The sequence below is a fragment of the Rattus norvegicus genome, chromosome 8, assembly GCF_036323735.1.
Source record: "Rattus norvegicus strain BN/NHsdMcwi chromosome 8, GRCr8, whole genome shotgun sequence".
NCBI lineage: Eukaryota > Metazoa > Chordata > Mammalia > Rodentia > Muridae > Rattus > Rattus norvegicus.
The window spans coordinates 63490294-63508285 of NC_086026.1; the positions used below are offsets into that span (position 1 = coordinate 63490294).

Consider the following 17992-nt stretch of genomic DNA (forward strand, 5'->3'; position numbering starts at 1 on the left):
CTTACGGATGCGGTCTCTGTTGTGGTGTATAACGCTGAACCACGGAGGTCTGTGGTCTTAAGCTGATGGATCAGTAAGTCTGTGTCCTCACTCATGGCCTTTCTCTTGGCTTTAATCAAATATGTGATGGTTCTTAATTATATGATTCCTTTGTGCCAGGAATTCCCATGGACTGCTTCTGCTTGCCTACTTTGTAGGGAAGGAAGAGAAGACAGATGATCTTCAGGGTGCATTCCAGGCTCTTCTGGAAGACTGTGGAAGGGGTGGCAGACACCATTCATCACAATATGACAGTTGGATCTTGGGGCTTGGGTGTACTCTTGTGTCCTGCTCTACTCTCCTATACCCATAGTTCCTTGAGTCAGGTCTCTGGCCGGTAAATTACCACTGGTTTCCTGCTGCCCCCATAAGCCACTCTCTCCAGGGCAGATCCCCCTTTAATTTCTCTCCCACCGTTTTAGGTATCCTGTTTCTCTTGTTTATCATGTGTTGATCTATTTAACTCACGAGATTTATTCCATGGATATGTTTCCAGAACTTATGCCTCAAGGGCTGATCTTCTTTTATAGATCGCTTGTGTGTTAAACACACACACACACACACACACACACACATACACACACACACAGGCATGCACACTCATGCACATGTGCATATACACATACACACGTTCATACACAAACACACACACACACACACAGGCATGCACACTCATGCATATGTGCATATACACATACACATGTTCATACACAAACACACACACACACACACACACACACACACACACACACACGCATACATGCAAGCAACCCACGTCAGTTTAACAATTCCAGAGAATTGAAGTGATAAGAAATGTTGGTTCACCATAAATGGTGGAAAAATTCCCTAAGGATACTGTTTCCAGTGCTACTGATTCAAAAGGCAATTTCAAAGTGGCTTTGGTGATATCATTGAAGTAAATACTTAGGTGCTCCGATCCTCTCCTGAGCAAGGGTTTTCTGTTAGATGCAGAAAATATAGGTGGTGTTCAAATCAACATTGAAAAGAAACAGTTATAGATCCAAAAAAGCAAGCGAGACCAGCCAGGAGGGTTCATGAGCCACATTGGAAAACAAGACAAAAGCAGACCTACAAACACATAAGCAGTTTCCAGAGAACAGATTTGGTAGAGTTTAAACTGACATGAAGATGCTGAGAGAGCATTTGACAAAACTCACCACCCCTTCATGTTAAAAGTCCTCAAAAGATCAGGAATTCAAGGCCCATACCTAAACATAGTAAAAGCAACGTACAGCAAACCAGTAGCCAACATCAAACTAAATGGAGAGAAACTTGAAGCAATCCCACTAAAATTAGGCCGTAGACAAGGCTGCCCACTCTCTCCCTTCCTATTCAATATAGTACTCGAAGTCCTAGCCAGAGCAATCAGACAGCGAAAAGAGGTCAAAGGGATACAAATTGGAAAGGAAGAAGTCAAAATATCACTATTTGCAGATGACATGATAGTATACACTTTAGTGAGCCCAAAAGTACCACCAGAGAACTACTAAACCTGATAAACACCTTTAGCAAAGTGGCTGGATATAAAATTAACTCAAACAAATCAGTAGCCTTCCTCTACTCATAGGACAAACAGGCTGAGAAAGAAATTAGGGAATCGAGACCCTTCACAATAGTCTCAAATAATATAAAATACCTCAGTGTGACTTTAACCAAGTAAGTGAAAGATCTGTATGACAAGAACTTCAAGTCTCTGAAGAAAGAAATTGAAGAAGACCTCAGAAGATGGAAAGATCTCCCATGCTCATGGATTGGCAGGATTAATATTGTAAAAATGCCCATTTTACCAAAAGCAATCTATAGAGTCAATGCATTCCCCATCAAAATTCCAATCCAATTCTTCATAGAGTTAGAAAGAGCAATTTTCAAATTCATTTGGAATAACAAAAAACCCAGGATAGTGAAAACTATCCTCAACAATAAAAGAACTTCTGGGGGAAATCACTATCCCTGACCTCAAGCATTACTACAGAGCAATAGAGATAAAAACTGTATGGTATTGGTACAGAGACAGTCAGGTAGATCAATGGAATAGAATTAAAGACCCAGAAATGAACCCATACACCTATGGGCACTTGATCTTTGACGAAGGAGCTAAAACCATCCAGTGGGAAAAAGACAGCATTTTCAACAAATGGTGCTGGTTCAACTGGAGGTTAGCATGTAGAAGAATGAAAATTGATCCATTCTTATGACCCTGTACAAACCTCAAGTCCAAGTGGATCAAGGACCTCCACATATAACCAGATACACTCAAACTAATAGAAGAAAAAGTGGGGAAGAATCTCAAACACATGGGCACTGGAGAAAATTTCCTGAACCAAACACCAATGGCTAATGCTCTAAGATCAAGAATCGACAAATGGGACTTCATAAAATTACAAAGCTTCTGTAAGGCAAAAGACACTATCATTAGGACAAAACAGCAACCAACAGATTGGGAAAAGATCTTTACCAACCCTTCATCCAATAGAGGGCTAATATCCAATATATACAAAGAACTCAAGGAGTTAGACTCCAGAGAATCAAATAACTATATTAAAAATTGGGTACAGAGTTAAACAAAGAATTCTCAACTGAGGAGTATCCAATGGCTGAGAAGCACCTAAAGAAGTGTTCAATATCCTTGTCATCAGGGAAATGCAAATCAAAACAACCCTGAGATCCCACCTCACACCAGTCAGAATGGCTAAGATCAGAAACTCAGGCGACAACAGATGCTGGCAAGGATGTGGAGAAAGAGGAACACTCCTCCATTGTTGATTGGATTGCAAGCTGGTAAAACCATTCTGTAAATCAGTCTGGAGGTTCCTCAGAAAATTGGATATTGTACTACCTGAGGATCCAGCTATACCACTCCTGGGCATATACCCAAAAGATGCTCCAACATACAACAAAGACACGTGCTCCACTATGTTCATAGCAGCCTTATTTATAATAGCCAGAAGCTGGAAGGAACCCAGATGTCCCTCAACAGAGGAATGGATACAGCAAATGTGGTACATCTACACAATGGAGTACTACTCACTCAGTTATTAAAAACAATGACTTTATGAAATTCATAGTCAAATGGTTGGAACTAGAAAATAGCATCCTGAGTGAGGTAACCCAATCACAGAAAAACACACATGGTATGCACTCACTGATAATGGTTATTCCCAAAAGCTCAGATTACCCAAGATACAATTCACAGACCATGTGAAGCTCAAGGAGAAGGACAACCAAAGTGCAGATGCTTCAGTCCTTCTTAAAAGGGGGAACAAAAATATTCATAGAAGGAAATACAGAGACAAAGTTTGAAGCGGAGACTGAAGGAAAGGCCATCCAGAGACTGCCCCACCTGGGGATCCAGCCCATACTCATACAGCCACAGACTCAAGACAATATTGCTGATGCCAAGAAGTGCGTGCTGAGAGGACCCTGATATAGCGTCTCCCGAGAGGCTCTGCCAGAGTATGACAAGAGGCGAATGCTCACAGCCAACCATTGAACTGACAACAGGGTCCCCAGTGGAGGAGTTAGAGAAAAGATTGAAGAAGCTGAAGGGGTTTGCAACACTATAAGAACAACAATACCAACCAACCAGAGCTCCCAGAGTCTAATCCACCATCCAAAGAGTAGACATGGACAGGCCCATGGCTCCAGCTGCATATGTAGCAGAGGATGGCCATGTTGGGGACTGATGGGAGGAGAAGCCTTTGGTCCTACCAAGGCTTGATGCCCCAGTGTAGTGGAATGTCAGGGTCGGGAGGTGAGAAGGAACACCCTCATAAAAGAAGGGGGAGGAGAGATGGGATAGGGAGTTTATGGACAGGAAACCGGGAAAAGGGATAACATTTGAAATGCAAATTTAAATAATCCAATAAAAAAAGGTGCCTAGGACAGTAACATTACATAAGTTTTGGCATGGAAAATAATTTGTCGAACTTCTAGTCTGTGACAAAGATTATGTATTGAAAAAAAAACTGGCATGAGAATGTCAATAAAAGCAACAATGTAGAATTTCAGTTGAAGAATAGTTGCCTTCATCAGATTGGCCTCTGGACACATCTATGGGACATTTTCTTGATTGATGTGGGAGAGCCAGGCCTTCTTTGAGCAGCCCTGCTTTGTTTTGTTTGTGGGTTTTTGTTTGTTTTTTTGTTTTTGCTTTTGTTTTTGTTTTAAGCGATGAAAACCAAGCCTGTAAACCGGTAACTAGCTTTCTCCTGTTGCTTCTGCCCCTGGCCCTACTTCAGTTCCTGTCCTAACTCCCCCTGGTGGGATGGACTGTGACTTGCTCTAGGTCTGTGTTGTATCACAGTGACAGAGAAACTCAGCTAGGACACAGGCTAAACATGCAAAGGGCCGTGGATGGTTTTGGGAAAGTTCTGGATGGGCTGTGAACCAGCATTTGGAAACAAGGCGTAGTCAGTATTGTTATGGGCTTGAGGCATTACATCTTAGATAGCAGAGTGGAGAGTAATTGCCAAGTCGCTCTGCATTGTGTAACTTTAGCCCTCTGCCCAGCTTCTCGGCAGGAAAATGTTCTTTGCCTTGAGATAATTTAATTGAAATAGTCACAAATTAAAGTGGCAACATTTAGCCTAGGGTTCACTCTTCAGGAGTTTAGGAGGAAAAGTTCACCATGTAGTGTCCCCTGGAGGACAGCCATTTATAACCCCAGGCAAGCAGCCCACAGATTCCTACTAGGTCCTGCCTGTCACAGCCAGTGGCCAGGACATAGTTCCCCCAAACAATCCGTTCATTCGCTGGAAGCCTTCTGAGTGGGGCGCCCCAAAGCCTCTCAGGGAGCCTCCTGCCTTAAGTAGAGCCTTAGAGATGAGGATGTGGCAAACAGGTAGCTTAATCATGGCGAGAGAACAGGGTATAAGAAGGGTCTCTTGGTAAGGGAGGCAACACTATTGTCCCTTGCAGAAGCATGACCCAATTCAAAATTATACTGCTGTTAGACACACTCCATTTGTTCCCAGTGTCCCTGTTAATAGCCAGACGGTAAATTCCCACACGATTCTGTAGCCTTTGAGGGTGAAGAGAGGGTAGCCTCCTATGTGGAGAAGCTTGACTGAATTGGTAACATCAATTTTTCTTTCCTATTATGAGGGAAGCGAAGGGAGACTATTAAAAAAAAGAGAGAGAGAGAGAGAAGGTAACAAAGAAATCATTACTCAAGATACGAGTGAGTAGGAAGGGGAGGCTTTTAACCCTTCTACTGCTCAGAACTGGGTTCAAGTTAGGTCATTGATGTCCTGGAATGAAAATGATCTCCAATAGCTAACTCAGACCTACTTCAGACCAAAGTTGTGACTTGCTGGCTATTGATCCCAAGTTCTACAGGGAAGGTGTTGTCATTGGTCTTAAAAATCTGTGTGAGAGCTTGCTGTAGTGGGTGGTTAAGAACACTACCTACTCTTGCAGAGGACCCAGGTTTGATCCCCAGCACCCACGCAACAGCTCACAGCCATCCGTAACTCCAGTTCCAGGGGACCCAGTACACTCCTCTGGCCTCCATGGGTAGCAGGCACATACATAGAGGCAGGGAAAACACCCATACACATTTTAAAAAATCATCATGAAGAAAAGAATCTATTGGTGACACAGGAAAGTCTGCCGCCTGGTAGGCAGGACAGGATTTAAGGGGTGGAGGCCACTTCCGGTACTAGGGTGTGACGGGCTCTTTAAGGGTGGAGAAGCAGTTGGATGAGTAATGAGGGTACCTGTCCAACAGCTCTTTCTTGCTTGCTCCAGTACCGCAGGACGCACTCGTGTCTAGCACCGTGCAAACTACCATGCTGGAAATGATGGCTTCCACAACGATAAAGGAGCCCAAACAGTTCACAGTACCATCGTCCAGTTCAACGAGAGCCTGGGCTTGGTTCACACAGAACCAGACAGGAGTCAGTCCACCAGCAAACACCATGGCGAAGTCAAAGTGGGTGTTCCCAAAAGAGGCGTCCCTGAATGATTTCTCGGTAACTAACCAATCCCTGGCTCTTTGGAAACCTGTTCTTCATCTTTCCTCTGCCCTGGGCACAAATTAATAAAATCAGGTAGCTGGCTTAAGATACCATTTTCAAAGAAACAAGAAGCAGGGTACTTTAATAACCTTTATTTTATTTACTTGTAGATGGGGTCTTGTATACCTTGGGACTGTCCCAAGTTTGCTATGTAGCTGAGAGTGATCTAGAGGTCCCGATCCCCCTGCCTTCCCCCTCCCCACTCCAGGAGCCAAGATCACAGGAATGGGTAAGCACACTCAAGCCTTAGTAGCATGCATTTAGGAAGCCGTCTTCTCTGTTGAAGCTGCAGGGCACCTAATGGTCAATCATCCGCCCCCTCTAACCCGAGGGTTTGAGACTTGCTCTACCCGTGGGAGAAGGGTAATCCCATAAGTACAGCAGTGGAAGGGCCGGCATGAGTGCCCAATGCTAGTCATTCCCGATTCATCGTCTCTAGACACCTTGATCCAGTACACGTCTGAAAAGAACTTGACGTTTAAGACAAACACATCTTTACTATGCCACTTAACAGAGCGGTAACTTTTGTTGGGCAAGTTACCAAGCCTCTTGATCCCATCGTCATATAATGGAGGAGGCACCACCTGCCTCTCTCAGTATGTGAGGATTTTGACCCCCATTCTCGTGGGGAATGCTAAGCACAGTTAGAAGATCTGCTCTCCGGGAAGGGATGACTGACAATAACACCCTTCAAAACACAGAGATATTGAGAAGGAGGAAAAATGTCAGAAAGAGCTGAATTTTCAAAAAAAAAAAAAGTCAAATGAGGAGTATTGGACAGGCAGTCATGGATGGGAAAAAAAATCGCCCAAGGGAAAAAATGTCCTGCTGTTAACACTTCCCCGTTAGCTCTCAAGTGCCCAGTTCAGATAATTTATTGTCACTGAGACATGTTAGTCACAGATGTTGATTCCACAGCCGTCAGTCCTGACTCTCTACCTGCAGTGCCAGTGCTGAGGAGGTTACCATCATGGGCGGTGGGGACAATGGCTGCTGTCCACTATGTTACAGCTATACGTCATAATCTACCCCAGAGGTAAAGTTTATTCCGTGGTACTACAGTATGGTGGCGATTCTGTGATGGTGAGAGGGCCCCACTCTGGGAATTTCCCATAACAACGAATCATAGAATTGTCTTCCACGGTCCTGGAGCCATTAATGGCTCTGAAGGCTTCAGAGCTCTTGGCTTGAGAGCCAACAGAAGCACCGCTTCAATTTCATGCTTCCCTTGGGGAAGTCGCAAAATGCTTTCATGTGTACAAATACAGTAGCAACCATATGCACAGCTGTGCGCTTACATGCACCTGCTTATTTGAGCACCTACTCTGTGCCGTGGCTCTCAGCAGTCTTCTCACACTGGCTTGAGGGGGTGGTGGTGGTATGATTTCAGGTCAGCCTGCCCAAAGTCAGCCAGCGATTTGGTGGCAGACAAGACTGTGACCCAGTGCATCCACCTTGGAACCATGGTCTCATCTCCAAGGCTTCCAGTCTGTTCTTCCTGATCTTTATGCACTGCAGCCCACACGTATTGTATTTGCAGCCTTCCTACTGGGGGCTCCTCAAACAGGCCCTGGCTAGCACTCCAGGGACCCTGCCTCCTTTTAGTGAGGGTTGCCCACTTTCCAAATCACCGTCTCCTGGCCACAAAGCTTGGCATTCTCTCAGCTTCCCATCAGCTTCCCCCAGACCTTGTTGCTCACTATACATATACACATATTGACATGTCTAACACGTCTTTATTCCTGTGAGGTCATTTGCATGTGGCGCCCCTACCATGTGGAACTCTCTTTGTAGAAGATATAGAACCGCAAGGAGGTGCAGCCTTGCTAAAGGAAGTGTGTCACCCATGTGTGCCTGTGACTTTCCACTTCCACTGCTATGCCAAACCTATTATTGTGTACTCTAACCTTCTGGAATCCTAAGCAACTTCCTTAAGTTGCTTCTGGTCGTGATATTTTATCACAGCAAAAGAAAAATAATATCACCAGAGCCTCCAAATTTCACTTCTTGCCTAAAATAAAATAAAATAAAATAAAATAAAATAAAATGTTGTGCTTGTTATACAACTGTTGCTTCTAGGAGTACATTATGTTTAGAAATACTTGGAGATGGATAATTCCTTTTGGCTAAGTGCAAGGAAATGTGATGTAATAAAAGACCTTGGGAGACATCTCGTGCTCCGTTCCCACTTCAGGGGAGGTCTGGGAGGGGCAAATTGGACGTTACTCGTAGCTTTGTCGTTCCAAGACAAACAGCTCCTTTGTCAAGGAAGCAGCTCTTATAAGGCTTCCTCTGAATGCTGCAGTGGGCTGAGAGGGGGTGGGGGTGGGGGACCGTGACAGGCCAAGAGACACAGGAAGCCATAGGACAGCCCTGTAAACCAGCTACCCTGATTCTCCATCTTAGAAATGAACCAGAGCAAGAATTGATGGTGCAGGTGCCAGGGACACAGAAGCCTGGAAAGCTCTCTAGAGGTAGGAAGAAAATGCCAGGCAGATGGGGAGAATCCACGGGAAGCCAGGGTGTGTGGGCAGAGAAAAGATGAGGAGTTTCAGTGTCGGCAAAGGCAAGCGAGGCACTTTGTTAGGAGAAAAAAAAATAGCCAGGATCCTGTTTATGGTTTACTGACTCACTCCCAACTCCAACTAAGCTCAAGGTGGTGTGGTGTCAAGTTTCCAGCATTGAGGGAAGAGGGTGGACAGGAGAGCACAAAGACCACCTTATTTCTGCCTTAAGGCCCGGGACCAATAAGGCCCAGGGGAAAAGACAGGAAAACTAATCCAGACAGCAAGGGTTAATGTGGCACTACACCTCCAAAGAAAGGAAGCCAGACAATCAACTAAAAGTAATGAAGGAGAGAGCAGCCCTGCTCAGAGGAGGGCAAAAGAAAGCAGAGCTTCTTTCCCTGAACAGCCTTCTTTCTGCCAGGTGTACAAGAACTAGAAATCTCAACAAAGATGCTGATGGCGCGGAGCACAAATGCAAACGCATCCTAACCCTTCTCCCAGAAACACTGGCCCTAAAGTGTTGCCGAAGGCTGGGCCGACGACGCTGGGAAATCTAAGGAGGAGTCAGGGAAAGAACTGAACCTGTGCTTTTAAGTTGGGGGTTGGCGGGGGTGGGGTGGGGTGGGAGTGGGAGTGGAATCTGCTTAGGTCAACCCAGAGCGTATTTGAATCCAATCTGCTACAGGATACATCTGGTGTGACTAAATGTCTTGTCCCATTTAAAAGGCTACACAGATTGCCACAGCATGAATACACAGACAGCCTGGGAAGAGGTAAATTGGAAGGAGCTGATCTGTAGTAAGATGTAGAGCTATTTAAAAGCCGAGGGGTAGTATCTTGGGCTAGTCTGGAGTTGGAGAGTTTATTCTGATCAAAGGAAGGAGCAAAGTGGGGTCACCCATGACCTTTCCGTCGACCTCACGAGTGTTGAGGTCAATCTGTGCCCTGCCCTATGCTACTTTTGTAAGGTATGAAGAATCCTGCCTTTTCACACTGCATTCTGCCTAATAGACTCCATCTTATAGACAGCTTTTGACACCATCATGAGGAGAGGCAGGGTGACTGTGAACCTTGTTGGGTACATAAAATACCGCCCGTCCATCCAGCGCCATCTGCATAACATAGACTGCTACCTAATTCTCCTCTTAAGAGTAGCAATGGTGCCATCCTATTCTTATCGAAAAATAACAGGGGGCCGTAGGAGCTCATGAGTGTCCTGAAACCAGAATCGCAAAAGCCAGGCCTGAGACACACCAGTCCAAAGAAAAGTGCATGACTCTCTCACCAGATCGCCTTAAAGATGTGCTATTGTTTAAACACATGTGCTATATAGCAATGGCCATGGCTCCAATCCGTGGTCTCATCCGACCAGCCCCTATGTATGGCAAGAGGTTGACAGAGAATGTCTTATATCCTAGGATCTTCAATTTAGCCAGGTATCCAGGGGATTGACGAAGCCAGCATATAGTCAGCCGCTGACTACCTATTCATCCCTCTAGATCTGCCATTCACTGGTCCATCCATCCTCCTTCCCTTTCCCTTCCCCTTCCCCAGCCCTGCCCCTTTGACTCTACTCCCTCCCCCCAGCTGCACCTCACTCTAGTAGTTTGACTTTGAAAGGACTCAAAGGCGGCATCAGCAACAGAGGTACCTACAGAGGACCTCCAGTGGAGTTAGCTGTCTGACCTCTAACCGGGCCCCAGGCCCATCCTACTCTTTTGCATCTTTTGGGTGGGTTTCCCAACTTGGGCCGCCCAGGCATCTTTAAACTCTGCTGGGACTTCTGTAGCACCCTGCAACTATTCCACAGCCTTGATGCTTACTGTCTTCAAGGGTAATTTTAAGATTTGAGAGTTAATTGTAGTAATTAAGATTCAAACAAAAGAGGACTGGAGAGATGGCTCTGTGGTTAGGAGAGAATACTCTCCTTCAGAGGGACAAAGTTCAAATCATAGCACCCACAAATAGGTGGCAAACAAGTATCTATAACCCTACCTCCAAGGGGTCCGATGCCTCTGAACTCTTCAGGCCCCTGCCGTATGCACACACAGGCACGCACACAATTTAAAAGTATTTTTTAAAGATTTGGGTGAAAGATCCTGCCTCTCCTATCAAAGAATCTGATATTGTCACATTCACTAGCTGCCAACAAGACAAACCGCCTGTGAAATTCTTGTTGTTCAACAAATTCTGACATTGTAAGACAAACACGCTTATGCTTCTGACATAGCACGCTCTTGACCACCAGATGAATGAACATTAAGCATTATTGACACACGATTCGTCTGAACTGTGATAAAATCAAGGGGCAACGATGTGTCTGCCATTCACCTAGTGTCCTTTACCAACTCTCCGTTCTTAGATGTCTAGGATATCTTTTCATCTGTTCCAGTTAGAAGTTGCCCTTTGACCTCAGATGGTAGGTACCATGCTTTGATAAAGTCAACATTCAAATCCATGTTGGGTACTTGAATAAGCGCTGGGAGGTGGGAAAGCTGTCGTTCTGGGGGGAAGATAGAACTTCATAGAGAAACGGACGAGAAAAGACAGGATTCCAATAAGAAAAGGGGAGTTGGCCATTCCAAAAGAACCATGTGTCTGTGTCCGTGTGTCCGTGTATGTGTGTGTATGTGTGTGTGTGTGTGTGTGCCCAAGGAGGGAGAAAGGTGAAAGAACTCAGCAGTTCATCATTGCCCATCAGCTTACTCCCAAAGGACAAGTCTACTTTCATCTTGGAAAGCCTCACCTGCCCCGCCTCTCTAATCTCAATTCTACCTGTGAGTGGAGACTTCCACCAACCTTCATCTGGAAAAGAACCACAAATACCCCTGCTACTGCTGACCAGGCATCAGAAACTGCGGCTCAACTTGGCGCCCTCTTACTTGAAACTCTGAAGAACACACAAGTGCACGCACGTGCGTGTGCATGCTCACACACACTTGATAGTAGTGTTTTCTTAACACAAATATAGAATGCCCCCACTTCTAGCAAAAAAAAAAATTTAATGTCTCTTCCACAAAAGCAAAGCAAAACAAAACAAAAACAACCGTCCACTTGAATCTACAGAAAAGAGAGAAGTGGCTTTTCTAGGTTAGACAATGCCGTGAAGACAAGCAAAGGCCCACCAAGCAGAGAAGTTAGTCATCAAACACGGTCACTTATCTTCTACGTTGGCCAAATAGACTGCATAGTCTTGGTGAATAGGGAACACGCTGCACGCCCTTGGCCCTGATAGTCTAGAGGAGAGAGAAATACTATGCAGATAAACAGCCAAGTAAGTGCCTTGTCTCTGTCAGTCATGAGGTAAGTCATGAGGTAGTATTTTAGCCACCATTAAGCCAGGCCCCTAACCTCAGTTACTGGAGAGCTGGTATTGACCACCGTAGGAGAAACTGAAACTGCCAAAGGAGGGTGCGTGAACAAAGCTTCCTAAGAACTTAAGGATTTGGCCTTTAGAAGGGAGAAGGGATGGACAGGTGAGACATGGCATCTTCTATCAGAAAACCAAAAAAAAAAAAAAAAAAAAAAAAGTGTGTTGCTAGAAGGAGAGTGTAAGTGTGAGACCAACATTGCTCACTATACAAATCGGCTGAAGGCTGGACACTGGCATTGGCTAAAGTGCGCTGCTCAGAGTGGAAGCAGCAGGAACAGTTTCTTTGTTGAGTTGAAAGCCTGAACTGAAAGGAGAAAGGGGATGGGCGTGGAGGAGGCTAAGAGGAATCGGTGTCTACCAATCCTCAGAAAAGCATCTACAACTGGGAGGAGACTGAGGAGGGACCGCTGGAGGGACCTGTGCACTGAAGGAGGTCTATCAGCTTAACTTTGTTGCAAAGAGAAGATACTATCTCATCATCGAGTGCTGAAGGAAAGAAACCAGTAGTGAGAAAGAAGTTGATTTAGAAAGCATTTATCACTGGAGCAGGCCTCAGGCCAGGGAGTAAGGGACGGGCGTGTCAGGTGTCTGGCCTTAGCTAAGGGGTGTCATGCAGGCTGCATTGTATTTTCTTGCCAGTCTTTTCTCTGGGAGCCCTGGGGGTCGGGGTCCGGACTGATTGTGAAGGAAGGGAGAGTTGAGATGGGCGGGTCGTCGTGAGGAACACGATAAACTCCTGAGCACTGAGTGTTGAGACTCCCCCGATCGATCGTGGAGAATATTGAATTGGAGCAATGCTACAGCGCCCAGCTGTGTCATAATCTCCACTAATTTTCATAGATGCAGGCCCGACTGCAGACAAAGCTGCACATTTGTCAGGGAAGGACACGAGTGGGGCCAAAAGAGGGCAGACTATAATATTTGCAGGACACTATGGGGGGAAAAATCGTGTCTTCTGATCCCGGTAAAAATGGAGACTGGAGGATTCAAGGCGGAGGCTAAGCAGAGAGACTCCGCTCTTGGAGAGCCTGGAGAACTCTTAAGAGTAGGCGCTTGGTAAACCGAGCTGAAAGGGGGAAGAAACAAAGCCGTGACCACACAAATGCGTGCTGAGCCGGTGGGCTGGGGAGGGGGATGGATCACTGAAGGCGCGGCGTCCAGCAACAGGGGAGCCCTAGCTCTAGCTGGAGCAGCCACAGGGACATCGTTACTTAGAAAGACATCGTTAATTAAAATAACATCAAGGGTTGGGTGGAGTATAAGACCTGGGAAAGGCACTAAGGCCTTCAGGAGTGAGGGCAACAGGGTGAACAGATGGGTGTGGTTTTTAGAAGAAGGAAAAAGAAAGATAGGTTCAAGGGTTGGCGGTAGGGTGTCTAGAAAACACCAACTCCAGCTCCCAGCACTGGAACCAGAACAATTATTGAAACACATTTACTAGGGAAAGCAGAGTCTTCAGGAATCAGTGTTAAATGAAGAAGTGGAGTTGGAAATATTGTAGGGGAAAGGATTTTGGTGGAGCTGGAGTAACAGTGTGGGAAGTGGTGGTGGTGGGGAGCAGATGGAATAGTAAGCAGGCTTATTGACCCCAGGGAGACACACCTTGCCCTGGAGCTAGGGCCACTTGATATCATTACATAGATCTGACCAGCACCGTGTTAGTCTGTGGAGAGGGGACTACCACTGAGTGAGGATGAGTGTAAGTTTCCAAGACATGGCTACTCGGGCTCTTTAAAGCTTTTCCTGGGTCACTTTCAAATCAGATGTGGGATTGAGGCACCTGTCATATTTCCTCATATCAAATCCCATCTCTTCTGTCTTGCCAGTCCTGTCCCCTGCCACATACATCCACAGTTATATACAATCACACCAGCCCCAACTTTTAAAAGTGGGCAACCTAAATATCCATCCAGGTATCTGAGACGGTTTTGTGTAAAAGCTGGGTTCTCTCTTGGGGAACTCCTCAAGGCCTCTCATAACACAGGTGGGAGGGTCTGTTGCAGCAGACCTTGCCGGCTCCTGCAGCACTTGAACCACTGACTGAACCATAACGGACACAGATAATCCTTGATCCTTAAAATGTCAGATTGTGTGAGTCTTATTGCCTATGTAGCTGTCTCCAAAGCCAAGACAGTTAACCGCCATTACCTCACTGTGATCCATCCTCTTCCTGCCCCCTCCACAGACCACCACCTACATGTTCCCTGTATTGTTGAATGGTTCACACATTCTAGAGTCCTCAGTCAGCAAAACTACACGGTTCAGACTCCCCCTCCAGTCCCCGTCCATCACGTATCTGCATTCTGAGGTCCACCAGTGCCAGTTGCTTGCCCCTCAACACTGATGGGTGCTTTTCTAATGTAGAGCCATACCATGCTTTATCCAGGTCATTCTTAATAAATGCCCAAGTTGCCCACCCCCCCAGATCTGGCTGTTTCAAATAAGGGTGCCATGATAAATGAGTAGAAAAGTCTTTACACTGCAACTATTTCACTTCTCCTAGGTGAGAAGCTAAGAAAAAAATGATGGTGTCACACACTTAGTACTTGTTTCCAAGTACTAAGACAGTTAACCGTCAAAGTTTCACTGCCCCTCTACCAGAGTCTAGGTGTTCCTGACTGCTCCACGTATTCTTGCCAACACTTGGGATGTGCCAGTCTGGGGGTCGTAGCCATCCTCGGGCCTCAGCCGTCACTTTCCTGGTAACTAGTCATTATGCACATTTTCAAATGAGCTTGCTGTCCCAGGTTACGTCTTTTTTTCATAGAGAGGCCCATCAAACCTCTTTTCATTTCCGGTTAAGCTAGTTGGCACTTAATACTGTTTGATAATTACAATAATCTAGGCAGTCAATTCCAGTCAATACAGGACTCTTCTTGCAGACGGCTTTGACATGGCAACTGCTTAAGGCTGTCCAAAAAGCTCTAGCCCATCTCCCACAGGTTTCAGACCTGCACTGCCGTCTGGGGTGTATTCTTCAGGGTGCATCCCTCAGCTCGCTGTGTTTTGTTTTGTAATTCTTGGTTTTGAAATTTTTAACTTTTACATCCCAATTGACTGCAAGCAGTCTTCGGAACAAAACTGGATCTCATACACCAACCCCATATGCTGAAGTCTTGCAAAAGCTCACCGAGGGGGCCCAGTACTTCTTCCCCTCACTCCCCTTTCCCATTTTAAACCTTTGTCGTGAGACTCTAGTGCTGTTGTGCGAGTTAGGCCTTGGGGTTACTGAAGCTCCTCCTGTCAGTGTTTGTCTTCCTCTCTTTACCAAGCCAACAACAAACACTTCAAGGAGTCCCTAGACAGCGAAGAGACTCCGAGAAACACAGATTAAGCAATAGTTAATGTGTAGAACTTTATTTATGATGCACCCCTGCCGCCATTTGGTGGGTGTTTTATCACATGTCAATCTCTCAAGTGATTAAAAAAAAATACCGTGTACAATAAGGAGAGGTAGATCCATCTTAAATATCAAGTTGACACTGTTTCCTTGATATGAGTCCACAGTTAAGAAATGGCTAACTCCTATCAGTCTCTATGACTTCTCCACCCACCTCAAGCTAACCATCTCCAGGCCTCAAAGGCAGTCAGGATCCACACGTGACCTCTGTAGAGGACAGATCTTCAGGCTTTCATTCAGTAAGCATACGGTTCGTGGCTGCTCTCCTCCTGTGTTGCTTGCCAATAATCTGGTTTCTTAGCTTCCCATTTACCCAAGTTGCTTTCTGGGGGCATCTGAGTCCTCCTCTTTTACTCTGTCTGATGAACTGTTTGCAAGTCACAACACCCTGCACATCTCTGGTGCCTTCCAAGAGAACATCTCCCAAAAATGGGATAGCTCAACTTGCTTCTGGGTCACTTTTATCTATCTTTGTCTCCCTCCTCCTAGCTAACCTAGCAGAGTTGGCTGTCTACAGTCCCAAGGCTACATTGCCCCTCTCCTTAGTACCCCACAAGACCTCTCCAAACTCCTGTCACTATTCCAGCTCCTGGAAAGTCTTGACTTCCTTTCCCAAGACTGGTGATCCCCATGAAACCATTACAGTAACTTTGAAATTCTAATACATGAATATCTAAATGACCCTTCTGACTTGATTTACATGTCCTCTACCCTCAGAAGACCAGAAGTCTTTCCTTAGACTCAGTGTGTTTAATGTTTCCAAGGAAGAGTCCTACTTGGATAAGCACATTTACAAAATCTAAACTTTGTGGACCAACGAGCTCACCCCAATTCCACCCAGACAGACAGCAAAGCCCACATTCCTCTTTCCATTGAGGATACTGTTGTCCCCCGGTTCCCTCTCCACCAGCTGACCACTGTGCCCCTTCCATTGCTTTCTCAGAAATTAGTCTGAGGTTAGGTGCTATCCCCAGTGACTAGGGCCATTCTTGATAAGCTCAACCATTTAAAAAGTTTGACAGCATCTAAGTGTGCTGCACCTTTTATCCCAGCACTCAGGAGACAGAGGAAGCCAGATCGCCGTGAGGTTGAGGCCAGCCTGGTCGACAGAGTGTGTTCGAGGCCAGCCACAGGCTACATGGTGAGACCTTGTCTCAAAAAAAAAAAGTGTCAGATAGACAAAACCAATTTCCTCTGCACGTATTTTTAATAGGTGCACACAATCTGGTGATATTTAAAAACCACCGCACAACAAAAGAACAAAGAAAGGTCAAGAGCCTGCAGTAACAAACATTACAATGCATCCCCTCTTTCCACTCACCAAATCCAAACTGCTGCTTTTAGGAGTTTTCTGTAAGTGTTTTATATTGCCAAGTGCTGTGACTACCTGCAGGAAAGACTCCCAGAAGAGTGGAGAGAGCCAACCTGCGATCTCCAGCCACTCCCTTCTATGTGCTCCCCTCCCAACCTGGAGGGCAGTCTCCCCTCCCAACCAGTTGTGGGCAGTCTCCGGAGGTGCTGGGATATATGGAAGGTAAAAGGTTATCTGAAGTAAAGACTCCATCTGAACACTCATGGAGCTGTCCTCCAAGCTAGAGCTGAGACGTTTTGCTGATGTAGCTGTTTAGGGGCCCGTCTTCCACCCTTTTCTACAGCTGAGCCTTGAGACCTCTACTCATGAAACTGTACTTATTTGTCTTCCTCTCTCTGCTCTATCACAGGTGTACTATCTGGGCTACTGTCTGTACACACACACGCACACACACACACGGAGAGCTAACCCAATGACAAGCTCATTGTTTGGGTTATCCCTCCAACTGGAACCCCTTTAGCTAAGGGAAGGAACCGTAAAGCCTCCTGGTCCTTCGTGAGGCCTGACCACTTCTCCCATGTTCTTTTGAGTTTTGTTTTTCTTGTTTGTCTTCGTTTTTCTGTTTGTTTGTTTGTCTGTTTGAGGCAGGATTTCACTATGTAGCCCTAACTAGCCTAGAACTCACTAGGTAGAACGACCAGGTTGGCAGCAACCATGCAGCAATTCTTTTTCTACCTACCAGATGCTAGGGTTACCCGCATGTGCCACCACTCTCCTCTCTTCTGTGCTCTTGCCTTTATTCCACAGGCCCTATACCCCTCCCCAGCCCACCTTTCAAACACTAGGTCTACATTTTCATACCCCGGTGTAGATCTTCTGTCAGACCGCTTTCAACCTTCAGAATGTGTTCCAAAATATTTTTTTAGTATCTACTTAAAAACCTCACCATTAAACTGGGCTTGATTCTTAAATAACACAAGTCCCCAAGTTAATTAGACACAAGCGTCATTAGGGGTTGAGCTTCTTCAAGACAAGGACCATGTCTTATCTAGCTCTGTATCGCCAGCACATGCTGAGGGCAAATGCCACTCTGTGGTGTCACCCTCTGTTCTTCAAATCTCTGCTTTCTCATGTGCAAAAAAAGAGAAAAAAAAGGTGTTTAGAATACCAACATGCCAGGTCATCAATATTAAATCTATACAATGGTGTCAACACACAAAGTGACCATAGGAGCCCAATGCTGATGACTTCACAGCTCAGGTGTTTGGCATAGTCATCAGAGTTTCTGCAACCCACCCCCCCACAACACACACACACACACAC

The 17992-nt window shown here is 45.7% G+C and overlaps 1 long non-coding RNA gene across 1 annotated transcript in view; it reads right to left on the reverse strand.

Annotated features, from left to right (window-relative positions):
• The window catches only part of LOC134480173 (uncharacterized), a 45888-nt gene that overhangs the window by 3614 nt on the left and 24282 nt on the right, over positions 1–17992 (reverse strand). Inside the window, exon 1 of the long non-coding RNA XR_010054396.1 lies at positions 1–17992. This exon is cut by the window's right edge and continues 24282 nt beyond it. This is a non-coding gene — a long non-coding RNA (uncharacterized LOC134480173).